Source organism: Lithobates pipiens, unplaced genomic scaffold (genome assembly GCF_037356315.1).
Source record: "Lithobates pipiens isolate NorthernLeopardFrog02 unplaced genomic scaffold, aLitPip1_a1.2 Scaffold_25, whole genome shotgun sequence".
NCBI lineage: Eukaryota > Metazoa > Chordata > Amphibia > Anura > Ranidae > Lithobates > Lithobates pipiens.
Window position 1 is genome coordinate 10,850,721 of NW_027507787.1, and position 25,455 is coordinate 10,876,175.

Sequence of the window (25,455 nt, forward strand, 5' to 3'; positions counted from 1 at the left end):
TAGACTTAAGGCTTTATTTGCAAGTCATCATGATACATAATTTGGGATTTTGTACATTTAATCAAAGAAAATATATTTAAAATATTTTTTAATTTGATAAATCAGTTAAACAACAAAATGCCAGCTCTGTACATAGATTCACTTCTTGAAGCCACCTTTCACTTTTACTGTTGCCTTTTCACCAGCATCTTTTGCAGCCTGACATCCTTTGTCTATAGCTAGAGAGAGAGAAAAAACAGTGTTAACAGAGGCTGGGTGACTACCAATATATAACCAATTAGAGTTGCATAACAAAACGAAAACCAATAAATTCATTACTTAGTCAATTAAAGTTGAACATTTGCAGTGAAAAAGGTTTGGAACCCACATCGGGTTTTATTGTTGAACCCTGGCAAAAACTGAAAGGGGTTTTAGGTGGAGTTCCTTTTAATAAATAGCTGAGCCACACTTTAGCATTGTGGTATCACGTGTTTAATCCTTGAATTTTGTAGAGCTACCAGTAGTTGGATAACCTTAGGCCGCGTACACACGGGCGGATTGTCTGCCCAACTAAGTTCGTCAGACAATCCGACAGACAGTCCGTCCAACATTTGAATGAACGGACTTGACCACACACGATGAACAGACAGTCCGCTGAAAGCTTGCGCGATGACGTGTACAGCACGTATGACGGGACTAGAAAAACGACGTCCAATACACTGCAATGCAACCTTCGGCCGTGTAAATCCTTTCTGAGCATGCGCCATACTTAGTCCGTCCAACCTGCCTACACACGAGCGGACTGTCCGCTGAAACCAAGTTTGGACGGACAAAACCAAGTTTGGACGGACAAAATTACGAAAATTCCGAAAGACTTAGTCCGTCAGACTGTCCGCTGAAAAAGTCCGCTGAAGCCCACACACGAGCGGATTGTCCGCTGAAACACGGTTCAGCAGACTAAGTTGGGCAGACAATCCGCCCGTGTGTACGCGGCCTTAGAAGAACTCCACACCAACCCTGACCTCTCTAAATTTTTGGAGGCAATCCCAGTTAACCCATTTGTTCCACTCCCGCTTGAAACCTCACCAGTTTCTTAGGACTGTCTTTATATTTGAGGAGCTGTGCAAGGGGTAAGGTTCCATATAAAAGTCACTCTCTACATCTTTTTGTTGCACTCTTAAAGCGGAGGTCCACCCTAAAGTGGACCTTCCGCTCATTGGATTCCTCCCCCCCTCCGGCGCCACAATTGGCACCTTTTCAGGGGGGAGGGGGGTGCAGGTACCTGTACAGTACAGGTATCTGCACCCACTTCCGGGATAGCTCTCTGCGGAAAGGGGCGTAGATTACGCCCCATTCCGAAAGTCCCCCGTTGCCTGCTGGGAAACACACAGATCCCAGAGGCAGCGGGTCCATCCTTATTGCGCAGCGCGACTCGCGCATGCGCATTAGGGAACCGGGAAATGAAGCCGAAAGGCTCCACTTCCTGATTCCCATACCCAAGATGGCGGCGGCAGCACCCGAGAGACGATCGAGAGATCGGCTTCGGGTGCGGACATCGCGGGTGCGCTGGACAGGTAAGTGTCACTATTTTAAAAGTCAGCAGCTGCAGTATTTGTAGCTGCTGGCTTTAAAAAAAAAAAAAAAAACGCGGACTCCCGCTTTAAGCCTCGTACACATGATCGGATTTTCCGCAGACAAAGCGTCTGACTTTTGTCCAAAGGGCGTTGGCCAGGAACTTGTCTTGCATACTAACGGCACACAATTGTTGGCCAACAAACACGGACGTAGTGAAGTACTACATGGTTTTTCATCTCTTTAGCGCCACCCTTTGGGCACCTTCTGCTAATGTTGTGTTTTGGTGAGCACTGATTCCGAGCATTCGTGTTTGTACTTCGGACTTGTGTACACACACTCGGAAAATCCAACAACACGCCGTTGTCCGGAAAATTTATAAACCTGCCACCCAACATTTGTCCACGGAAAGTTGGCCAACAATTGTCCGATGGACCGTACAAACGGTTGGATTTTCCGCCAACAGCCTGTCATCACACAATTCCTGTCGGAAAATCAGATCGTGTTTACTGGGCTTAACTCCTTGCCAGAACTCTCATTCTTTTGATAGTGGGAAAAAGACATTACACTTACAAATTATCAAAAAAATTTAAGGCACTACTTTTTTTACCCATAAGGCATCTATCTGCAGTAAATATCATGAGATCAAGATTACAGCATCACTGATTTGTACAGGATACAATCCATTCTTTCCAAACTCTAGCCACAGCTGGGAGGCCAATGCTGGTGTTTCAGTTTAGCCAAAGATATCTCCTGGGGCTGAATTCTGACCAATATCATACACTAGTTCACTAACACATTCCCATCTACATATTCAGGAACAATTTCTTTGTAAGTGATATTTTTGTCTAGGAGCAACACAAAGTAATTCACAAGAATTTGGTACTATTGGATCCAATTCCAATACTCTCAAGAATATTTCAAATGTACAGGGCTTTTTTTCAGGGGGAACTTGGTGGAACTCAGTTCCACCACCTCTGGCTCAGACCCTTTGGTGCCTGCTCACCTCAATCACTTGTAAACACAGAAGTCTGGTTTCTGTGTTTACAAGTGACAGCTCTGCACTCTGTGTGTAACCCCCCATGAACTCTACACTCTGTACGTAAAGCAATCCTGATATTTAATGCCCCTTTAAGACCCTTCTACTGTTTGTGAAATATGACCACACCCATTATTTGATGTAATTTGGAGGGTTTGTTTGGGGGGAGGGGATTTGAGGGGTCATGGTTGAGTTCCAGCACTTATTGTTTGAGAAAAATAAGCCCTGCATATGTATAAACTCGGAAAGGGCTGTTGTGAACCGTTTTGAGTGCTTTGATTTTGCACACACTCACTGCTTCCCCCTTCCTTTTTTTTTCTTTTACTTAATCTCACCAATCCCCTTTCTCTCTTTCTATTTGTCTCCCATGCCCCCCTTTCCCTCACTTTCCTCTACTCAGGTTCTCGGCTCCCCCTCTCCTCAAGTTTATCCTATTAAGTCCTTGATACCGCATTCCCTCAAACGTATTCTTCTCCTCCCCATTACCCCATCCTTTTGTTGGCCACTATATAAAATATATGAAAAATGTCTTGTTTTCACAGTTTTATTGTTGCAGTCCATGGAACATGGCCTTCTCAGCAGGTCTTTTTTTGAACAATGTTAGCGTGAGTCTTTATTACAATACTATGCATGAAGCCTAGCCTGTTAGTAAATCAAATCTAGTTACAACTGATAAGGACAATCTGCTTGCACAGTACAGGCCAGGTTAATTATGACAAACACGGCTGGCCAGCCGCCTCATAAACAAAGAGAACCCTCCAGGATTTTTCCTTGCTGGAGGGTCCAAAATAGAGCTAAATATACATTTTTAAAGGTTATGTTATAGTATGTGAATGGGAACATGTAACAAATATAAAGTAGGTGTTATTCCAATTTGGCTGTAACAGTGGAATTACACTTTAGGCCTAGTTAATCTTTTCTAAGCCTCCATCCAGCGCCCTAAGCCTCTGAAGGATCTCATTATTTTTTTGAACTGACAGTTTGGTAAGCAGGAGGCTCTGCCTGATCTGCCTAACGGCAGACATGCGCAATGTATAAGTGACCAAAGGCAGAACAAACACAACAGCAATCTTTGTGCATGTGGGTCTTTATATTGACCAGAAGTGGCTTCCCAGCTTGTTCATACAAACTAAGCATGAGGTACTTTAAAGTACACTCACCGGCCACTTTATTATGTCCACCTGTTCAATTGTTTGGTAACAAAAATTGCTAATCAGCCAATCACATGGCAGCAACTCAATGCATTTAGATGTGGTCAAGACGACTTTCTGATGTTCAAACCAAGCACTATGAGGAAGAAAGGGGATTTAAGTGACTTTGAACGTGGCATGGTTGTTGGTGCCAGAGGGGTTGGTCTGTGTATTTAAAAAACTGCAGATCTACTGGGATCTCTAGGGTTTACAGAGAATGGTTGGAAAAAAACGAAAAATATCCAGTGAGCGGCAGTTGTGTTGACGAAAATCCCTTGTTGAGGTCAGAGGAGAATGGGCAGACTGGTTCAAGATGATAGAAAGGCAGTAACTAATAACCACTCGTTACAACCATCAAACCTTGAAGCAGATGGGCTATAGCAGCAGAAGACCACAAGGTGCCGCTCCTGTCAGCTAAGAACAGGAAACTGAGGCTAAAATTTGGACAATAAAAGATTGGAAAAATATTGCCTGGTCTGATGAGTCTCGATTTCAGCTGCGACATTCAGTTGGAAGGGTCAAAATTTGGCATACACAACATAAAAGCATGGATCAATCCTGCCTTGTATCAGAGGTTCAAGCTGGTGGAGGTGGTGTCAATGACAATGAGTTCACTGTACTCCAATGGCCTCCATAGTCACCAGATCTCAATTCAATAGAGCACCTTTGGGATGTGGTGGAATGGGATATTTGCATCATGGACATGCAGCCGACAAATCTGCAGCAACTGCGTGATGCTATCATGTCAATATGGACCAAAATCTCGGAGAAATGTTTCCAACACCTTGTTGAATCAATGCCACAGAGAATTAAGGCTGGTCTGAAGGCAAAGGGGGGGGAGGGGGGTCAAATAGGTGCCAATTGTGGGCACTGCTGGCAGTGGCATTGCTGGCACTTAATTGTAATCAGGGCACTGATGATCAGTGCCAGGATTGTTGGAAGTTGGATGGAAAAAAAAATTCTTGATTGATCAAATTTCTTTCTTTTTAAGTTTCTTATAAGCATCTTAAAAAAAACAGAAAAGCCTAATTCTGCTTAATTAAACAAAGATGTATAAACCAAAGGAATTGGCATTTGGTACCAGTACCCTAAGGCAAATCCAGAATAGGGTTGCCACCTGTCCAAGATTCACCCGGACAGTCCGAGTTTTGAATCATGAGTCCGGGTTTTAATCTGCTTGAAACCCGGGCACATTGTTCAGACTGGGCTGTGGCTCCCCAAGTATCGGAGATAGTTGCACAAAAATCTGCTGCTGTCTGGGAGCTGTGAGCCACTATCTGGGGGCAGGTTTGGCATCACTGAGGGGGTGCGGGGAGATGATGTCAGAAAGAGCAGTTTGGCCACACCCACTGTTCACCGCAGCGTGCTGCATTATTACTCTCCTTGGGTCACCCAAAGGTGTCCCCCAGGTCTTTATAATCCTATAGTATATACTAAAAAAACTAAATTTCAGTATATATTAGAAGTACTATGGTAAAGACTCAAATGGTGATATAAAACTATTTACAATTTACTAGAAGTACTAAGGTAAAGACTTAAATTGTGACATAAAGCAATTTACTATTTACTAGTAAATTAGTAATTTTAATTTACTGTTTACTACTATTTACTAGAAGTACTATGGTAAAGGCTTAAATTGTGATATAAAACAATTTACTATTTACTAGAAGTACTTTGGTAATGACTTGAATTTTTGTATAAAAATTTTGCCCTATAACATTTAGAAACCATGACGTTGACGGTACGTGTAAGAGGAGCTATTGCCACTTTTTTTTTTTTTTTTTGGTGGTGATAGTGGGGGAGCTACAAAATATTTTTGCAGGCAAAGATAAATAGTTTTAAGGAAAAATTTAAGCACACATAGGTTTAATATACTTATACAGAAAACCACTTTCAGACAATTTTATGTTCTAATATTATTTAGAAGTAACTTGCCTTCTTGAGCAATTTTTTGGCCCTCTTCTGCACACTGGTGGGCAGTTTCCTTCGCGGCATCTGTTCCTTGTTTCACTACAAGAATATAAGAACATTTATGCAAATAGAATTTCACTTTTCTTTAAAAATAAAATGTTAAGTAAAAATGAACACAATTAAATTTTTTTTTTTTTCCTGTTTATATACAGCTGTGTGCATCAAGCTGTAGCTGCATTTAACACTTACAACATGTTTTTATAGCATTTTTCATAAGAACTCCAAATCAAAATAAGGACTATAATGCTCTTCTTTTTTTTTTTTTTTTAATAGATAGCTCTCTGTTAGGCTGGATTCACACTTATGCATTTTTAGCGCTTTTTGGATTTTTCAGATTTGCACAACAGAACGCGTTTCCATAGGAAGCCATGGTAAATGGACTGTAGTGCAAATCTGCAAAAAGCGCTAAAACTGCATAGGTTTGAATCCAGCCTTAGGTGCATTCATTGTTCTACAGTGGTTTGGTTCTCAAGTTATAAAAGGAAAAGGAAACCTGTTGCAGTACAAACATACACAATGGCCTGCTCCCTCTGCTTTGAAAATGCAAGTTTCCTGGCTGCTGTGCTGACTTGCGTGCTTGCTTTTACAGTTTGATTTGTTGACTTGTCTTTGACTCATCTGATCTGTGTACTACTTATCAGGAGCTCCCCGATGGAAGCCCCAAGATGACTCTTATGACAGGTTTACTCTGCTGACCGCCAATCCTTTCAGATCACTGCAGTTTAAGACTGTAGTATGATGTATGTATGCACTGAAACTTCAAGAGGAAGTAAACCCTGATGGGTTTACTTCCTCTTTGTCTCCCTGCAAAGGTAAAGCATAATGGGCTACTATGAATCGCATAGTAGCCCATTATGTGTCACTTACCTGACACAGGAGCCAGCGATGTCACCGCTGTCCCCTGTAGCACGAAGCATCCAGCTTCTTCCGGGTATCACTGCTCTGGCCACTCACAGCGCTGGAGCAGTGATGACGTCACTCCCGCGCATGCGCAGGGAGCCGCCACTAACGGCATATCGCCTGCGTGCCGCTGTCTACGGTGCCTGTCTTTTTGTAAATATCTCCAAAACCGTGTAGGTTTAGGAAATTATTTCTTGGACCTACAGGTAAGCCTTAATCTAGGCTTACCTGTAGGTCAAAGTGGTTTGTAAGGGCTTACAATCACTTTAAGTTTAAATTTGTTATGCAGAATTCTAGTATCTGTTGATGTTTAGGAGCTGACAATTGTTATAGAAAAAAACTAAAAAAAACACACACACACATATATATATATATATATATATATATATATATATATATATATATATATATATATATATATATATATATATATAATAAATAAATTGTATTTTAAAATAAATAAATAAAATATAATATTTTTTTTTTAAAGCTATAATCAGTTTGTATCTATTTTAATTTACCAGTTCTAAAAAGACATGCATTACAGCAAATATTAAATGTCAGTATTAAATGTCTTGCTAGTTTTTATGGGTTCAGATGCTGTCTTTTGAAGCTTGCACAGGTGAGATAATGAATGTTTTAGTAGTACATCTAGGTGTGGTGAGAGTGAGTATGAGTTGCAGCATTGATGACATGGGTAGAAGGATGAAGAGCCAATACCATCGCCTAGATCTGGGTGCGGTTACACCTGCAGAGAGAACAGCACAAGACATAGCAAAGCCTGATTCCTGACGGCACACCCTAAACGGAGGCAGCAGAGTGTACCGTTGGCAAGCTCCTATTCATATTGTCACTTTCATACCTCTCAAATTTTTGAGATGGGAATGAGGGACACCTATCAGCAAAAGTATGCAGGGATAGGACACACCCCTTGCCACGCCCCCTTAAAGGAGAATTATACAAAAAACAAGATTGGTTAAACCCACAAGTGCTTTTTTTTTTTACCACCACTATTCCTTTATATTGGCTTTTGGAATTTACAAATGCAGCAATTTAAAAATCAGATGAAAGGTTTAGTACTGGAAAACACTTTTTGATGTATATAAAATGCACTTTTTATCCATCTATACAGATCAGATCAAAATGAGGAGGAATCGGGGACAGAGGTACATTGTTCCAAATCAGGGACAGTCCCTCGCAATCAGGGACAGCTGGGAGCTACTGTCAGTTTATGCTAGGCTGTGATTCAAGCATCCAAGGAAGTACGTTTTTCCTCACAAACATGTGCTTCTATGCGGCATTATATAAAAGATGACCCTAAGCATAGCCTGGCAGCAGTTGATAGATAAATCCATAGCTATTTTGAACACTGGTGCATTTAAATTGGCACATTTTAGTATTATTATTTTCAGGGCCATCAGCATCATGGGCCCCTGGGCAAAGTAATGCACTGGGGCTCCTACAAGCCTGTCCCAATTTTCACACCTCCTCTCAAGAATTAAAGTATAATTCCTCACTGTGCCCAACATTGCAGCCCCACTGTGCCCAACATTGCAGCCCCACTGTGCCCAACATTGCAGCCCCACTGTGCCCAACATTGCAGCCCCACTGTGCCCAACATTGCAGCCTCACTGTGCCCAACATTGCAGCCTCACTGTGCCCAACATTGCAGCCTCACTGTGCCCAACATTGCAGCCTCACTGTGCCCAACACTGCAGCCTCACTGTGCCCCCCATTGCAGCCTCACTGTGAAAGAGCAGAGCCGGAGATCACAGAGCAGATAGCACGCAGTTGCAGCTTACATGAACTTGCCTCTGCTCGCCGTCACACACAGCCCCACCTCCTCCTAACCCCACGCCTGTGATAGACAGAACACCTCCCAGCATTGGACCCGCATTCTGTCTATCACAAGCGTGGGGTTAGGAGGAGGCGGGGCTGTGTGTGATGATGAGCAGAGCGGAGGTAATTTCAATAGCTTAGCTCTAGATCCGACCGGCCCTGATGGGGCCCCATGTGCATCTGGGGCCCCTGGGCTGTGCCCTGGTGTGCCGGTTGGAAAGACGGCCCTGATTATTTTATACATCTGTAGTGGGTTTGCCTTTAAATTGTACCTTTTAGGCTGGGTTCACACGATTCCCCACATCTATCAGTTTCTAATCAGTTTATTTACATCCACTACCAAAGCAAAAACGGATGGAAAACGGACCATTTGTAGGTTTACACCTGTTTTTCATCCAATCTGTTTTGTTTGTTTTTTAACAGAAGAAAAATAGGGCTTTTATCAGTTTAAAAAAACTGTTTTTCCATAAAAATGTATTGATGTCCATTTTTCCGTCAACCGACAAATGAAAAACAGACTGCACGCATAAAAGGGGCCTTATGCCGCGTACACACGATCGGAATTCTCGTTGGAAAAAGCTCTGATGGTTTTCCTGTCGGAATTCGCTCAAACTGTCTTGCCTACACACAATCACACCAAATTCCGACCGCCAAGAACGCAGTGATGTACAACACATACGACGGGACTAGAAAAAGGAAGTTCAATACCTAGTAGCCAATAGCTTCCGTCTCGTAGTTGACTCTGAGCATGTGTGAGTTTTTGCGTGTCGGAATTGCATACACACAATCGGAATTTCCGATAGAAAGTTTTTCCATTGGGAAAATTGAGAACCTGCTATCAAATTTTTGATGGCGGGAATTCGGCCATCTAAATTCCAATAGAGCATATACACGGTCGCAATTTCCGATGAAAAGCTCTCATTGGTCTTTTTCTGGCCGAAATTCTGATCGTGTGTACGCGGCATAAGTCATAAATCGCTCATAGGATTAAAGATGTATTAAACCAATCATTAGATGTGGTTACTGCATTAATTTTCTATCTTAAGGCTCCTTTCACACATGTGGACCGTTTGTCCATTTTTCTGTTGATGGATGAAAAACGTACATCATTGCATCTCGATGGAATAATAATAATCATCCACTTACATCAGTTTACATCCGCTTCAGTCAACATCCGTTTTTTGAAACTGATCAAAGCTGTATTTTTCTTCTATTAACCACTTGCCGTAAGCCATTCTGCACGACGATATACGTCGGCAGAATGGCACGGGCAGGCATATGGGCGTATATGTAAGTCCCTGCCTTCCCGCGGGTGGGGGGCCCGATCGGGCCCCCCCCGGTGCCTGCGGCGGTCGGCATTCGTTCGGGAGCGATCCGGGATGAGGGGGCAGCCATTCATTCATGGCCACCCCCTCGCGATCGCTCCAGACGAATAGAAATGCTCCACGACATCACTTCCTCTCCTCACAGGAGAGGAAGTGATGTAATCTCTCCTCCGTGTCGGTATTTTTCGTTCCGGCACCGAGGAGAGAGGATCGGTGAGTTGCACAAACACTACACAATACAGTAGAACATGCCAGGCACACTCACACCCCCCCTTTACCCCCCGATCACCCCCCCAATTACCCCTGCCCCCCCCCCCCCCCAGTCACAGTGACACCAATTTTTTTTTTTTTTTGCATTGGTGTCATTTGTGACTGTAATAACTGTTAGGGCAGTTAGGGTTAGCCCCCTTTAGTTCTAATGTGCCCCCCTAACCCCCCCAATAAAGGTTTAACCCCGTGATCACCCCCCCTCGCCAGTGTCACTAAGGCTGGGTTCACATTGCAGCGGTTTATGAGAACGAATGTGATTCGCACCGCACTGCAGTGCAAATCACATCCGATCTCTGTGCGATTCGAGTTCAGCCATACAGATAGTATGGCTGAATTCGCGCCGCACCCGCCACAAATTCGCACGGGACCCTTTTTTTTGGTCCGCAGCAGAATCGGATCGCATGGGTGTTCACACCATGCGATCCGAGTTTGCAGATCGCACTGCGATATGCGAACTGATCTGGGGGTGTCATTAACATTTCACTGACACTCCCAGCAGTTCGCATAGGGCAGTGTGAACTGCCGCCGGGAGGCATGCGATGCGGGAACCCGCCGCGGATTCGTGGCGTTCCCGCATCGCTCCAGTGTGAACCCAGCCTAATAAGCGATCGTTTTTCTGATCGCTGTATTAGTGTCACAGGTGACGCTAGTTAGGCAGGTAGGTATTTAGGTTCGCCGCAACTTTTTATAGCGCCAGGGACCCCCATATACTACCGCATAAAGCCCCCTGATTGCCCCCTAGTTAACCCTTTCACCAGTGATCACCATATAACTGTTACAGGTGACGCTGGTTGGTTAGTTATTTTTTTATAGTTTCAGGGCACCCGCCATTTATTACCTAGTCTCACTAGTGTACCCCTAAATTTAGGGGTGTCTACTTTCCAAAATGGGGTCATTTGGGGGGGGGTTTGTGCCATCTTGGCATTTTATGGCCTTCAAAACTGTAACGCCCTTAGAAAGCCTGAAGGCGGTGCTTGGTTTTCGGGGCCCCGTACGCGGCTAGGCTCCCAAAAAGTCCCACATATTTGGTATCCCTGTACTCAGGAGAAGCAGCAGAATTTATTTTGCGGTGTCATTTCACATATGCCCATGGCATGCGTGAGCAATATATCATTTAGTGACAACTTTGTGAAAAAAAAAAAAAAAAAAAAGTTTGTAATTTTCCCGCAACTTGTGGCAAAATATAAAATATTCCATGGACTCAACATGCCTCTCAGCAAATAGCTTGGGGTGTCTACTTTCTAAAATGGGGTCATTTGTGGGGATTTTGTGCCATCTTGGCATTTTATGGCCTTCAAAACTGTAATAGGTAGTGAGAAGTGAAATCAAAAATTTACGCCCTTAGAAAGCCTGAAGGCGGTTCTTGGCTTTCGGGGCCCCGTACGCGGCTAGGCTCCCAAAAAGTCCCACATATGTGGTATCCCCGTACTCAGGAGAAGCAGCAGAATTTATTTTGGGGTGTCATTTCACATATGCCCATAGCATGTGTGAGCAATATATCATTTAGTGACAACTTTGTGTAAAAATTATTCAATCGCTTAAGGCAAAAAAATAAAATATTCAATGGGCTCAACATGGCACTTATCAATTTCCTTAGGGGGTCTACTTTCCAAAATGGGGTCATTTGGGGGGGGTTTTGTACTGCCCTGCCATTTTAGCACCTCAAGAAATGAGATAGGCAGTCATAAACTAAAAGCTGCGTAAATTCCAGAAAACGTACCTTAGTTTGTAGATGTGACAACTTTTGCGCAAACCAATAAATATACAGTTATTGACTTTTTTTTTTACCAAAGACATGTGGCTGAATACATTTTGGCCTAAATGTATGACTAAAATTGAGTTTATTGGATTTTTCTAATAACAAAAAGTAGAAAATATCATTTTTTTTCAAAATTTGCGGTCTTTTTACGTTTATATCGCAAAAAATAAAAATCGCAGAGTCAGTCAAATACCTTTAAAAGAAAGCTCTATTTGTGGGAAGAAAAGGACGCAAATTTCGTTTGGGTACAACATTGCATGACCGCGCAATTACCAGTTAAAGCAGCGCAGTGCCAAAGTGTAAAAAGACCTCTGGTCATTTACCAGCAAAATGGTCCGGTCTGAAAGTGGTTAAAAAAACGTATCGGATGAAAAAAACGGATGTAAACTGACAAATTTCGTTTTTCATCAGTTTTTGCATTGGTAGTGGATGTAAAAAAAAAAAAAAAAAAAACTGACGGCAAGCTGCCAAGATCTTCCTTCAGGGCCAATTCACACCAGAATGCAATGCAGGAAACCCGTCCCATACATGTTTCCTGCACTGTGTTTAAAACGCATTACACTAAGGCTTCATGCACACGAGACGCAGATGCAAACGCTGCTGGACACATGTTGAAACCGGCGTTTAGAAACGCGCGTTTTGCCGCGATTTTTACCGCGATTTAGCGGCGTTTTACCGCGTTTGCGTCTAGAAGCGTTTAGTTAAGCTAACATCATAGACCCTCCCCAGCTCAAAAAAACAGTATTATTAACTATTTCAGCAATTTTGTGAGACCAGAGTGAGTAGCAGCAGCTGTGAGAGCTGCAGTGTACTTGTATTTAGCGTGTCACTTGCCACGGCACCTGCCACAAGTTGTGGATTGTCCACTTGCCACGTCACTTGCCACGTCATCTGCCACAAGTTGTGGATTGTCCAACTGCCACATCACCTGCCACAAGTTGTGGATTGTCCACTTGCCACGTGACTTGCCACATCACCTGCCACGTCACTTGCCACGTCACCTGCCACAAGTTTTGGATTGTCCACTTGCCACGTCACTTGCCACGTCACTTGCCACAAGTTGGGGATTGTCCACTTGCCACATCACCTGCCACGTCACCTGCCACAAGTTGTGGATTGTCCACTTGCCACGTCACTTGCCACATCACCTGCCACGTCACTTGCCACGAGATGTGGATTGTCCACTTTCCACGTCATCTGCCATGCCACCTGCCACAAGCTGTGGATTGTCCACTTGCCACGTCACCAGCCACATAACCTGCCACAAGTTGTGGATTGTCTACTTGCCACGTCACTTGCCACATCACCTGCCACGTCACTTGCCACATCACCTGCCACAAGTTGTGGATTGTCTACTTGCCACATCACCTGCCACGTCACTTGCCACGTCACCTGCCACAAGTTGTGGATTGTCCACTTGCCACGTCACCTGCCACAATTTGTGGATTGTCCACTTGCCACGTCACTTGCCACGTCACCTGCCACAAGTTGGGGATTGTCCACATCACCTGCCACGTCACTTGCCACATCACCTGCCACAAGTTGTGGATTGTCCATTTGCCACGTCACTTGCCACATCACCTGCCACGTCACTTGCCACAAGATGTGGATTGTCCACTTTCCATGTCACCTGCCATGCCACCTGCCACAAGTTGTGGATTGTCCACTTGCCACGTCACCAGCCACATCACCTGCCACAAGTTGTGGATTTCCACTTGCCACATCACCTGCCACATCACTTGCCACGTCAACTGTCACAAGTTGTGGATTGTCCACTTGCCACATCACTTGCCACCTGCCATTTCACTTGCCACAAGCTGTGGATTGTCCACTTGCCACGTCACTTGCCACGTCACCTGCCACGTCACTTGCCACGTCACCTGCCACAAGTTTTGGATTGTCCACTTGCCACGTCACTTGCCACGTCAGCTGCCACGTCACTTGCCACAAGATGTGGATTGTCCACTTGTCACATCACCTGCCACATCACTTGCCACATCACCTGCCACGTCACCTGCCACAAGTTGTGGATTGTCCACTTGCCACGTCACTTGCCACATCACCTGCCACGTTACTTGCCACGAGATGTGGATTGTCCACTTTCCACGTCATCTGCCATGCCACCTGCCACAAGCTGTGGATTGTCCACTTGCCACGTCACCAGCCACATCACCTGCCACAAGTTGTGGATTGTCCACTTGCCACGTCACTTGCCACATCACCTGCCACGTCACTTGCCACATCACCTGCCACAAGTTGTGGATTGTCTACTTGCCACGTCACTTGCCACATCACCTGCCACGTCACTTGCCACAAGATGTGGATTGTCCACTTTCCACGTCACCTGCCATGCCCCCTGCCACAAGTTGTGGATTGTCCACTTGCCACGTCACCAGCCACATCACCTGCCACAAGTTGTGGATTGTCCACTTGCCACACCACTTTCCACGTCACCTGCCACAAGATGTGGATTGTCCACTTGCCACGTCACCAGCCACATCACCTGCCACAAGTTGTGGATTGTCCACTTGCCACATCACTTTCCACGTCACCTGCCACAAGTTGTGGATTGTCCACTTGCCACGTCCCTTGCCACGTCCCCTGCCACGTCACCTGCCACAAGTGGATTGCCCACTTGCCACATCACTTGCCACATCACCTGCCACAAGCTGTGGATTGTCCACTTGCCACGTCACCAGCCACATCACCTGCCACAAGTTGTGGATTGTCCACTTGCCACGTGACTTGCCACATCACCTGCCACGTCACTTGCCACATCACCTGCCACAAGTTGTGGATTGTCTACTTGCCACGTCACTTGCCACATCACCTGCCACGTCACTTGCCACAAGATGTGGATTGTCCACTTTCCACGTCACCTGCCATGCCACCTGCCACAAGTTGTGGATTGTCCACTTGCCACGTCACCAGCCACATCACCTGCCACAAGTTGTGGATTGTCCACTTGCCACACCACTTTCCACGTCACCTGCCACAAGATGTGGATTGTCCACTTGCCACGTCACCAGCCACATCACCTGTCACAAGTTGTGGATTGTCCACTTGCCACATCACTTTCCACGTCACCTGCCACGTCACCTGCCACAAGTTGTGGATTGTCCACTTGCCACGTCCCTTGCCATGTCCCCTGCAACATCACCTGCCACAAGTGGATTGTCCACTTGCCACATCACTTGCCACATCACCTGCCACAAGTTGTGGATTGTCCACTTGCCACATCACCTGACACAAGTTGTGGATTGTCCACTCGCCACGTCACTTGCCACGTCACCTGACACAAGTTGTGGATTGTCCACTCGCCACGTCACTTGCCACATCCCCTGCCACAAGTGGATTGTCCACTTGCCACGTCCCCTGCCACAAGTGGATTGTCCACTTGCCACGTCACCTGCCACAAGTTGTTGATTTTCCACTTGCCACGTCATCTGCCAGGTCACTTGCCGGGTCACCTGCCAGGTCACTTGCCACGTCACCTGCCACAAGTTGTGGATTGTCCACTTTCCACGTCACTTGCCACTTCACCTGCCACGTCACTTGCCACAAGTTGTGGATTGTCCACTTGCCACATCACTTGCCACCTGCCATGTCACTTGCCACAAGTTGTGGATTGTCCACTTGCCACGTCACTTGCCACCTGCCATGTCACTTGCCACAAGTTGTGGATTGTCCACTTGCAATTGCAATTGTTTAAAATATTTTTCTAATGGTTTTTCATCATTTGCAATCATTTTTGAGATTTTTAATGTAAAAAAAGGTCACCTTTAAAAACGCATATAAACGCAAACGCGGCTAAACGCTGTAGCGGCGTTTTGACGCGTTTTACCGCGTTTTGCGTCTGAAACGTGGAAATTTTTGCTTCTGAACGCATTTTTTTGCTTCTGGAAAAACGAGATTAAACGCAACTGCATAAAAACAGAAAAAAACGAGACTGTGTGCATGGACACATAGGATAACATTGAATGAGTTCAGGGGCAGTTGAAAAAACTGTCCAACTGCATCTGAACGCACGTTTAACTGCGTCTCGTGTGCATGAGGCCTAAGACCTCTTTCACACTTGGGAGGTTTTCAGGCGTTTTATTGCTGGAAATAGCCTCTGCTAAGCGCCTGAAAACCGCCTCCCATTCATTCAAGTGTGACTTTTCACACTGGGGCGGTGCGCTTACGGGATGTTTAACGGAAAATCCTGCAAGTAGCATCTTTGGGGCAGTTTGGGAGCACTGTATTTAGTCGCTTCCAAAACGCCCTGCCCATGAATAAATGGGCAGCGCTTCCGAAGTGCCTGAAAAGCTGTTCTCAAGAGCTGCAACACGGGAGTTTTTAACCCATTTTTTGGGGTTAAAAAGCGCCCCGCTAGCGGCCAAAAAAGCGATGCTTAAACAGCGCTAAAGGGCCGTTAAAAGCAGCGCCGCTTTATTGGCAACGCAGCCCCAGTGTGAAAGGGGTCTTAAGATCTGCAGTGGATGTCAGTGTTAGCTTAAAAAACAAAACAAAAAAAAACGTATTTTTCTGCCATCCCTTTTCTATAAAGTAGTGCATGCACTATTTTTTTGTGCTGTCTGGCATGATTTCAGCTCATTCAAATGAATGGGCTGAACTTGTATTGCACCCGGATCGCATGTGAATTGCATAGGAACGCACAGTGCAATTCATAGTGTGAACTGGCCCTCATAGAAAATCCTGAAATTTCAGTGCCTCTGTTGGAAACTTTGAGAATTAATTTATCATCAATGCCTATAGCTACAGACCTGAATGATGGCTTATTTTAACGTGCTTTCACTGCTTGGTCAAAATATTTTTGCATAGTTCAGTGATTAATGCTAATCCTCTAGGACAGCCTTTCTCAACACAGAGGAACCCTTGAAATAGTTCTCCAGTCTCGGGGAACCCCTGCTAAAATTAGAATTCTACAACTCATAAAACATTAGTGTGATGGTCAGTGGGAAGAATGCTCCTTACACTTGTGGTCATTGGGAAGAATTACCTCCTTACAGATAGCTAAAATGATCAATGGTGTCAGAAGGAACTTTTCCGAAAGGCAGAAATGGCCCAATGCTGAAGAAACCCCTAGTAACCTCTGGAGGAACCCGGGTTCCATGGAACCCTGGTTGAGAATCGCTGCTCTAGGACAAGAGAGTTTAAAGGTTGTGCTAGCGCATATTGAGAATCCAAGTGGTCTAGGTGTTCACGTACTGGTCATGTCTATCATGTAATTGGGCTGTTAAGTTTAAAAAAAAATGATGGAGCTTGCAAAAATCAAATTAAATTAAAGACATATGATCTGCTAGTATGGTCAGTGGAACAAGAGACAGGCTACTCTCCAGCAAAGTTGGAAGTTGTACAGGTACCTTAGAGCATACAGGTATATTAGGTCCCTCTAAAATGACACACTTTATATATGTTATGTTGGCACCCAGAAAACTGTTAATTTCATAGACCTGGGCAAGTTAAATCTTACATTAACACACAGGAAACATTTTGAAAAAGATAGAAACAGACCGAAACCTGACTTTACAGTCTTTATTGTGATCTTTGAAAATAACTTACTTTACAGTACATGCAGCTTAAGAGGTGAGTGAGGGCTTGGTGAGCACTTTACTGTTTCTGAGAGGTGAGTGAGCACTTTACTGTTTCTTGAGAATATGTAAATAGTTTAATGTCTATAATCAGGGCACAAATGCCCTTTAAAGTGTTTTAACCTAGAATGTAAGTGGTTGAAAAGGTAGAATTTTGCATGCTCCGCATTAAGGTCAAAAACCTTCTGTGCCCCCTCACCCCCCTTTTACTTACCTGAGCCCTACCTCGATCCAGAGCTGTGCCCGAGAGCAGTGGCTCTCTCTGCTCTCTTTCTCTCCTCACTGGCCATTGAGGCAGCAGTGGAAGCCAATGGCTTCTGCTCAGTGGCAGCTGGTGCACCTACAGCCAACCCCCCCCCCCCCCCCCAGTCCAGTCGGTTGGGTCCAGAGTGGAGCATTTACCCCATCTATGGTGGGCATCAAGGGTGGCAGGAATCACGGGTGGCTTTCCCTTCCACTGCTCTCCTCTGTGAGCATCACAGGCGGCTTCCCCTGCTCAGTGGCTTCCGTCTCCTCCCTCCTCCAATTGAAATGCTTCTCCTTTCGGCCAATCGGGAAATGGGTCTCAGACCCGCTTCCTGATTGGTTGGGAGGAGATTTATTGTGAAAATAGGGAATGTTCATTCGCTATTAGATAATAAAAAAGAGAGGTTTGAATTCTGCTGAAAATCTCTGAAACGTGTTGGTGTTTGGTTTTTTTGTATCAATCTCCAGTACCACCATTGAGTGGCTTCATTTTTGTCCTGTGGCTTCCAACCACTCATTCTTTCTATGCAATTGTGTACTGTACATGTTAAATTTTATATTTTTAACTACTTTTAAGAACACTAAATACTTATATTTACACCTTGTTTTCCTTGTGTTTGTACATTCCTGTTAGGAGAGTTATTTTTCTCTCATTGTTCCGCTATTGTCACACAACTGGATGGGCTCGGTTTGCAGTGCTCTGCGACCCGCGACCACCCTATTTTGAAGCCTATTAGATCCTCCCGCTCTAATCACTTGCTTTAAAAAAACACCCCCCCACAATTGGAATTCATGCATCTGGCGTCCTGCATGGGGGCTGGATGCATTGATAGGGGGTGCAGCTCCCATGCACCCTTGAAGAGGAAGTAAACCCTGATGGGATTACTTCCTCTTTGTTTCCCTGCAAAAGCAAAGCATAATGGGCTACTTTGCATCGCATACTAGCCCATTATGTGTCACTTACCTGACACAGGAGCAGCGATGTACCCAATTTCCTTGCCGGCTGGAAGCGTCCATCTTCCTTCCAGAGTCACGGACTCTGGCTCTGTGACTAGCCGGAGTAGCGTGATGTCACTCCCGCACATGCACGCGGGAGATGGCAGTCACGGCATGTCCTTTAATGAAAGTGCGCATGTGCCGAATGAATCCTCGTACGGGAAAAAACCTACATGGTTTAGGAGATATTTACAGCACCTACAGGTAAGCCTATAAGGCTTACCTGTAGGTGAAAGTGTGTTGTAAGGGTTTACAACCACTTTAATGGATGGGCCACCCCTGCTCCTGCCAATTACAGCCTGTGCAAAGAGACCGGGGGTGGAGCGGAGCCACACTGTGTGTGTGTCTATGGATGCATACAATGCAGCTTGGGATAGAGCCCACACAAGTGTCCCATAGTAAGGGGATTTCTATGGGGTAATTGGCTAGGGGGAACCAGGAGCGACAGCCGGGGAACCGCTGAAAAGGAGGATCGGGGCTGCTCTGTGCAAAACTATTGCACAAGGCAGGTGGGTATAACATTTGTTATTAAAAAAAAAAAAAATTACATCCACAATCACTTTAACTGAAAACAAGGCGGCCATGTCTTTAATCCCCAACTCACTGCTTTATTGTTAACCGCTTAAGGACGGCCTCACGCTGATGTATCTTAGCAGAATGGCACGGCAGGGCACAATCACGTACCTGTACGTGGCTCTTTAAGTGCCCAGCTGTGGGTCGTGAGCGTGCCGCTGGCGGCGCACTCGTGACCTGGTCCTGAGCTCCGTGATCGCCGCCGGTGTCCCGCGATCGGGTCACAGAGCTGAAGAACGAGGAGAGGTAAGTGTAAACAAACCTCTCCACGTGCTTCCTACTGAGCCTGACACTGATCGTCTGTTCCCTGTTATAGGGAAAGACGATCAGTGATGTCAGACGCCAAGCCACGCCCCCTTACAGTTAAAAAAAAAAACACACACTTAACTCCTACACTGCCCCCTAGTGGTTAACCCCTTTACTGCCAGTGACATTTTTACAGGAATCAGTGCATTTTTATTGCGTTTGATTGCTATATTAATGCCAATGGTCCCAAAAATGTGTCAAAATTGTCTGACGTAATGTCGTAGTCACAATACAAATCGCTGAGCGCCGCCATTACTAGTAAAAAAAAAAAAATTTATAAAAATGCCATAAAACTATCCCCTTTCTTGTAGGCGCTATAACTTTTGTGCAAACCAATCAATAAACGCTTATTGCGATTTTTACCAAAAATATGTAGAAGAATACGTATCGGCCTAAACTGAGGAAAAAAACGTTTTTTATATATATTTTTGGGGGATATTTATTATAGCAAAATGTAAAAAATTAGTTTTTTTTCAAAATTGTCGCTTTTTTTTGCGCAAAAAATAAAAAACCGCAGGGGTGATCAAATACCACCAAAAGAAAGCTCTATTTGTGGGAAAAAAAAGGACATCAATTTTGTTTTGGAGCCACGTCGCACGACCGCGCAATTGTCGATGCAGTGCCGAATCGCAAAAAGGGGCTTGGTCCTTTAGCTGGCAAATGGTCCGGGGCTTAAGTGGTTAATTAGAATATCAGCATCAAAATGGAAAAATAGAATGCATCTGCTTCACCCTTACTTTGATTTTTATTATGCACAGAAAATAAGAGCTGTTACACATTTGATATGGGCAGCACAGGTGTTATTCTTTGTAGTTTTCCAACTTCAGGCTCAGTATAATATTGTACTACAAATACAGAATACAGGCATATGGTATGCATTTAAAGCAAAGCTCAGCGTTACTGTTTGTGGCTGATAGGGTAACCAGTCTTACAAGTCTTCTTTTTACTGGAATTCCCATAGTCTATATACGTAGCCTATACTACAACCTTTGTGCCTGGGGTGCAAAAATTCTGACCATTCTCAGGCTCTTGCATCCAACGTTATCTTCATAATCATGAATGCTCAGCTCCACCGGGTATTTATGTTTATACTGTGAAGAGAAGCGGTGGAAGTGCTAGCAGAAAATTCTAGCACCTCCCTACCTGATAGAAAACAGTAGCAATCAGTTAAGATCTTCTAAGCGGCTTGCTTAAAGCGTATGGCCGGCCATACACGGTTCGAATCTCGGCCAGTTCAGCAGGAACTGGCCGAGATTTGAACTGGTAATAGGCAGACTGGCTGTACCAATCTTATCAATCAATCAACATGGGTACAACCAGCCTGCCGGATTCTTTTGCGATTATCGCTAGCGGTTGCTATAGTGGGTGCACCTGCCTGCCCCACAATTGCTTGGCGGGAGGGATTCCCCTGTCAGCACTGACTGTCTTAATGGGGGAACAGTGCAAATTTCTTTCCTGCAACCCATGGTTACAGGAAAGAAATTTGCACCGTGTATGGCCTGCCTATATATATAATCCAATGAGAGCGCCAAATGTTCAAGAGTCCAAGGTCATTTAATGATAAAATTGATTCATAGCAGAATAAAGCCAATGCATTTGGGGGGGGGGGGGGGGGCAAATCACACTCCCCCCTTCATCAGGGCTTAAGAATTTTGACTGTGGGCAAATCGACTCAGGATAGCAAATAAATTTGCAGTATGACACCTTTCACACCGAGACACTTTACAGGCGCTACAGCGCTAAATATAGCGCCTGCATGGCGCCTGTAAAGAGCCGCTCGTTTCTCTCCAGTGTGAAAGTCCAAGTGCTTTCACACTGGAGTGGTGCGCTTGCAAGATGTTAAAAAAAACTCCTGCAATCAGCATCTTTGGAGCGGTGAAGGAAATCAATGGGGCAGCGTGGCTATACTGCTGGCATAGCGCTTTGCGGTGGTTTTAACACTTTATTGGCCACTAGCAGGGGGGTAAAAGCGTCACGCTAGCGGCCGAATAGCGTTGCAAACTTGATGGAAAAGTGGCGTTAGTAATAGCGGTGCTTTACCGCCGACGCACCCACCGCCCCAGTGTGAAAGTAGCCTATGATTTACTGCTTGGAACAGTTTACACCAGTGTAAGTGAATGAAGCAAAAACTTATCTCAAGACAAAATAGACATAAACGTAGTCAGCACGTCTCTGCAATACATGCACATTTCTCCATGGGATTTTTTTCCCTTTAAGACCCTACAAGTATAGAAAAATAATTGTTGGTCCCTCAGAAATGCACTCAACTCCTAAGTTATGTTGTGGGATGACAGCGCACAGCAAATTGTCAAGTGGTATCAGCCCTGCCCAGCTGTCTTTTGCTAAACTACTGAATCTCACCCTGCCCACCCCCCCCCCCATCTTTATCTCCACAACTAATTGTTCTGTAGTCCAGGAAAACAAATGTGAGGTCTTGATAGGCTAATCAAAATAACACAGAAAGTGAGCACAAGAAACAGGACAGCCCAGAATTTCGGACATAATCCACAAGTTTTTATTTTTATTATGTAGCCATCCAACAGACATAATAAAATGCTGGTGGGTGAATATTTAACAGACCATGAGGCTTTCAGTGTTATGCCGTGTACACACGATTGCACATTCCGACAACAAAATCCGTGGGATTTTTTCAGACGGATGTTGGCTCAAACTTGCATACACACGGTCACACAATGTTGTTGGAAATTCCAAACGTCAAGAACGCAAGGACATGACACGTACGACGAGCCATGAAAATTGAAGTTCAATAGCCAGTGCGTCTCTTCTGCTCGATTCCGAGCATGCGTGGAACTTTGTGCGTTGGAATTGTGTACACACACATTCAGAATTTCCGACAATGGATTTTGTTGCCGGAAAATTGAGATCCAGATCTCAAATTTTGTGTCGGAAATTCTGATGGAGCCTACACATGGTCGGAATTCCCAAAAACTTTTTGCGTTGGAAAATCCGACCGTGTGTACGCGTCATTAGAGTTTACATACGTTTTTATTTGCCTCCAGGGTACTTGGCTCTCATTGCTATGTGTAGCTATAGGCGGGTACACACTATAAGAAAATCGGGTGAATAATCGCCCGGTTTTCCACGATGTTTCACAGCAAGTCAGAACCAAGGATAGGACTAATGTACGAAAATTCTCGTACGACAGCGCTTGTTTTTGTTTATTTGGTTTCTGATCATTCAAAGTCTTTCGTATCGGATATTTTTGTACGAAAATTTTTGTTCTGTGTTGGAGTTTGTCCCTTTGGAAATTTTTGGTTTGTAGTCAGAATAGGATGCCAAAAGACGAAAATCGACAATCGTGCTTCGTACGGAATATTTCTTCTGATTTTCTCATAGTGTATACCCACCTTTTACATGTGCATAAGATGAACCAACAGTTTTTCTTTGGCATGCTTTGATCAATTTAGAACAAAGCTGTGAGCAATTACATAAGTGACTACGTAGACTTCTACACCGCACACATGAATCCTCTACAAATATAATACATGCACCCTTTATGTGGCTTTGATATTTTTCCAAGCTGTAGAATGCGTATCCTTCATAATGCTAAATTATTAGATAAGGGACTTAAATTAAACTTAAACTTCAATTGGCAAAGGTCAGTATGTGCTGCTCAGAGCAGAATTATACATTTCTTTACCTATATGCATAATACAACCCTCCTAGTGTATTGGTTTGTCTTTGCCTTACAAAGTAAACGTGTACTTAAACCCATGAAACAAACTCAACAATATCTGTAACAGGTTAATAAATCAACAAATATTTGCTTGTTATACATTCGTTAGTAAATTGCGCACGCTAGTTGACAGGTGTAAGGGATATAGTGAGTAGTGAATATGAGTGTAAATATAATATAACATAAATTTTTAAATATTTCTTACCTATGTCGGAAGTATTTACATCAATTCCACCTTTTTTTAAAAAAGACATTTTCAAATTTTGAATAAATCGATGCCTCTGGGGGGAAAAAAAAACTGTTGGATGATCAACCAAACTGCTCAGAAGAGACAGCGGTGATGTGCCTTTATTTGTTCAGGATGCCCCTCCTTAAACCCCCTCCAGCAGAACATCATCATGTTAGCGGAACATGGCATCTGCGTAAATGTGATAATCAACAAGTGGCGGAATTAATTTTTGAGCAGCATTGTTTTCTGTTCCCTAGAGGCTGGGTGGAACAGTCACACTGGAAAATTCCAACCCCGTAGAAGCGATATTGCCTCTGGCACAAAAATACAGTTTTGCACATTTCTGATGGTCTGGTATGCTCATTTTACAATCTGCTGTGGATACTCAATGACTGAAAAGCCTTTTGTACTGGCCCATCCTTTCATTCTTTTCTGTTTGTTTGTGTGTGGCCTAATACAATTCAATTTAACTAAAAAGCAATGACCAAAGCCCACTAGCCCATAGTAACCAAACATTCTACTCCCATTTTCCTGACTCTTTAAAATCAACAACAGATTGCTGGACCTGGTGGATTCTCTAGCTCTTAAGTGATATGTACCCTGCTTTCCTTGCTATTTTATTATGCTAGGAAAATTATTATCTTATTGTGGAAATGTAGCTTCTACTGTTTCCTCCTGGAAGGTTCTATAAAACGATACCATTATATAAAGCTATGTAGTATAATCCCTAACTTCTTCCAGTCTGTAGCACTAACCCCCGAAGGAGCTGCTGAATTTTTCTTGGCTTACCGATTACCTCCTCCTGCTCGCACTCGTTGTCCTTGTCTAGGGGTTCCCAGGGTTGATAACCCAGTAAAGCTCCATACACACTATCAGATTATCTGCTGAGTTTTTCCTTCAGATTTACCAAAACCATGTAGTAGAAGGGCCTGCCTGATTGCATACACATTGAAACTCCTAAGGTTTGTCCTTATATTATATGGTTTTGGTAAATCTGAAGGAAAAACTCAGCAGATAATCTGATAGTGTGTATGGGGCTTTACTGTAGAGACCGACACTTGAATTCCCTGTCAGGATTTTTATTTTGCATAAAACGGTTGAACAAACTCAGTCTCTAAGTTGGGAATAGAGGGCATCAGGGTAGAGTTTAGCTCAGGTGCTTGGAAGTGTTGACTTCAATAACAGTCTCTCTCTATGTACACAAACCAGGGAACAGCCGCTTGCAACTGAACTCTTTAACTGTTGGATAAATCCTTAAGTTTTGGGTTTAGTAGCCAACAGGTAATTCTAGCTTTTCAAAGTCTCTCACACAGACTTGGTTGGAAACTTGGAAACTTAGTTACAACTGGAAGGGTAGAAGTAGGAACTTTTCTTACTGTACCAGAATCTTTCAGCCAGACCGGCGATACTGTAATAATTGTGGATTCAATCAGAATGTCCATGGCAGCTCAGCTTCTAGGCTCTTACCGAGCAGCCAGCCTTGTGCGTGGCTCTCATACTGAAGAGTCCTCCCCTGGTCGTGTGTAGAGTTGCTTGGCCTCTCCAAAACCCGCGACGGCACCAGAACACCTTAGAATCCTCCTTCCAGTTACTGTGCCTCGAACTAGCCAATTCTGATGGATCCACACCTCAGGCCATGAGGACCCCCGGGGGCTGGTCAGGAGGACCAGGACCAAGGAATCGGCGACAACTTCTGGGCGGGAACCCCGAACCACGTGACTTCGGCACCTTAAGTATCCCTTTCCGGATTATGCAGTGAGACAAATGCGCCCACTGATTGGTTCCGAGATAGAGATTGGTGCCAAATGCGTCCGACCAGACTGCGTTCTATAGCCTCCCACAGGTGTACAACCCCGCCTATGACCAGGCAGAACTTCTATACAGCCCAGCCAAACTGATGCCAAAGTACAAATTAGCACAATTAGTCCCAAAACTCATTACAGTTTTGGGCAAAAACTAAATTTAAACAT

General features: G+C 44.4%; 1 long non-coding RNA gene across 1 annotated transcript; it reads right to left on the bottom strand.

Annotated features, from left to right (window-relative positions):
- On the bottom strand, nt 1–23,627 carry LOC143930097 (uncharacterized). Its single transcript, XR_013262708.1, has 3 exons — nt 23,462–23,627; nt 5,716–5,790; nt 1–218 (listed from the first exon to the last, which is right to left on the bottom strand). It is a non-coding gene; the product is annotated as an uncharacterized LOC143930097 (long non-coding RNA).
- Nucleotides 23,628–25,455: the final 1,828 nt, after the last annotated feature.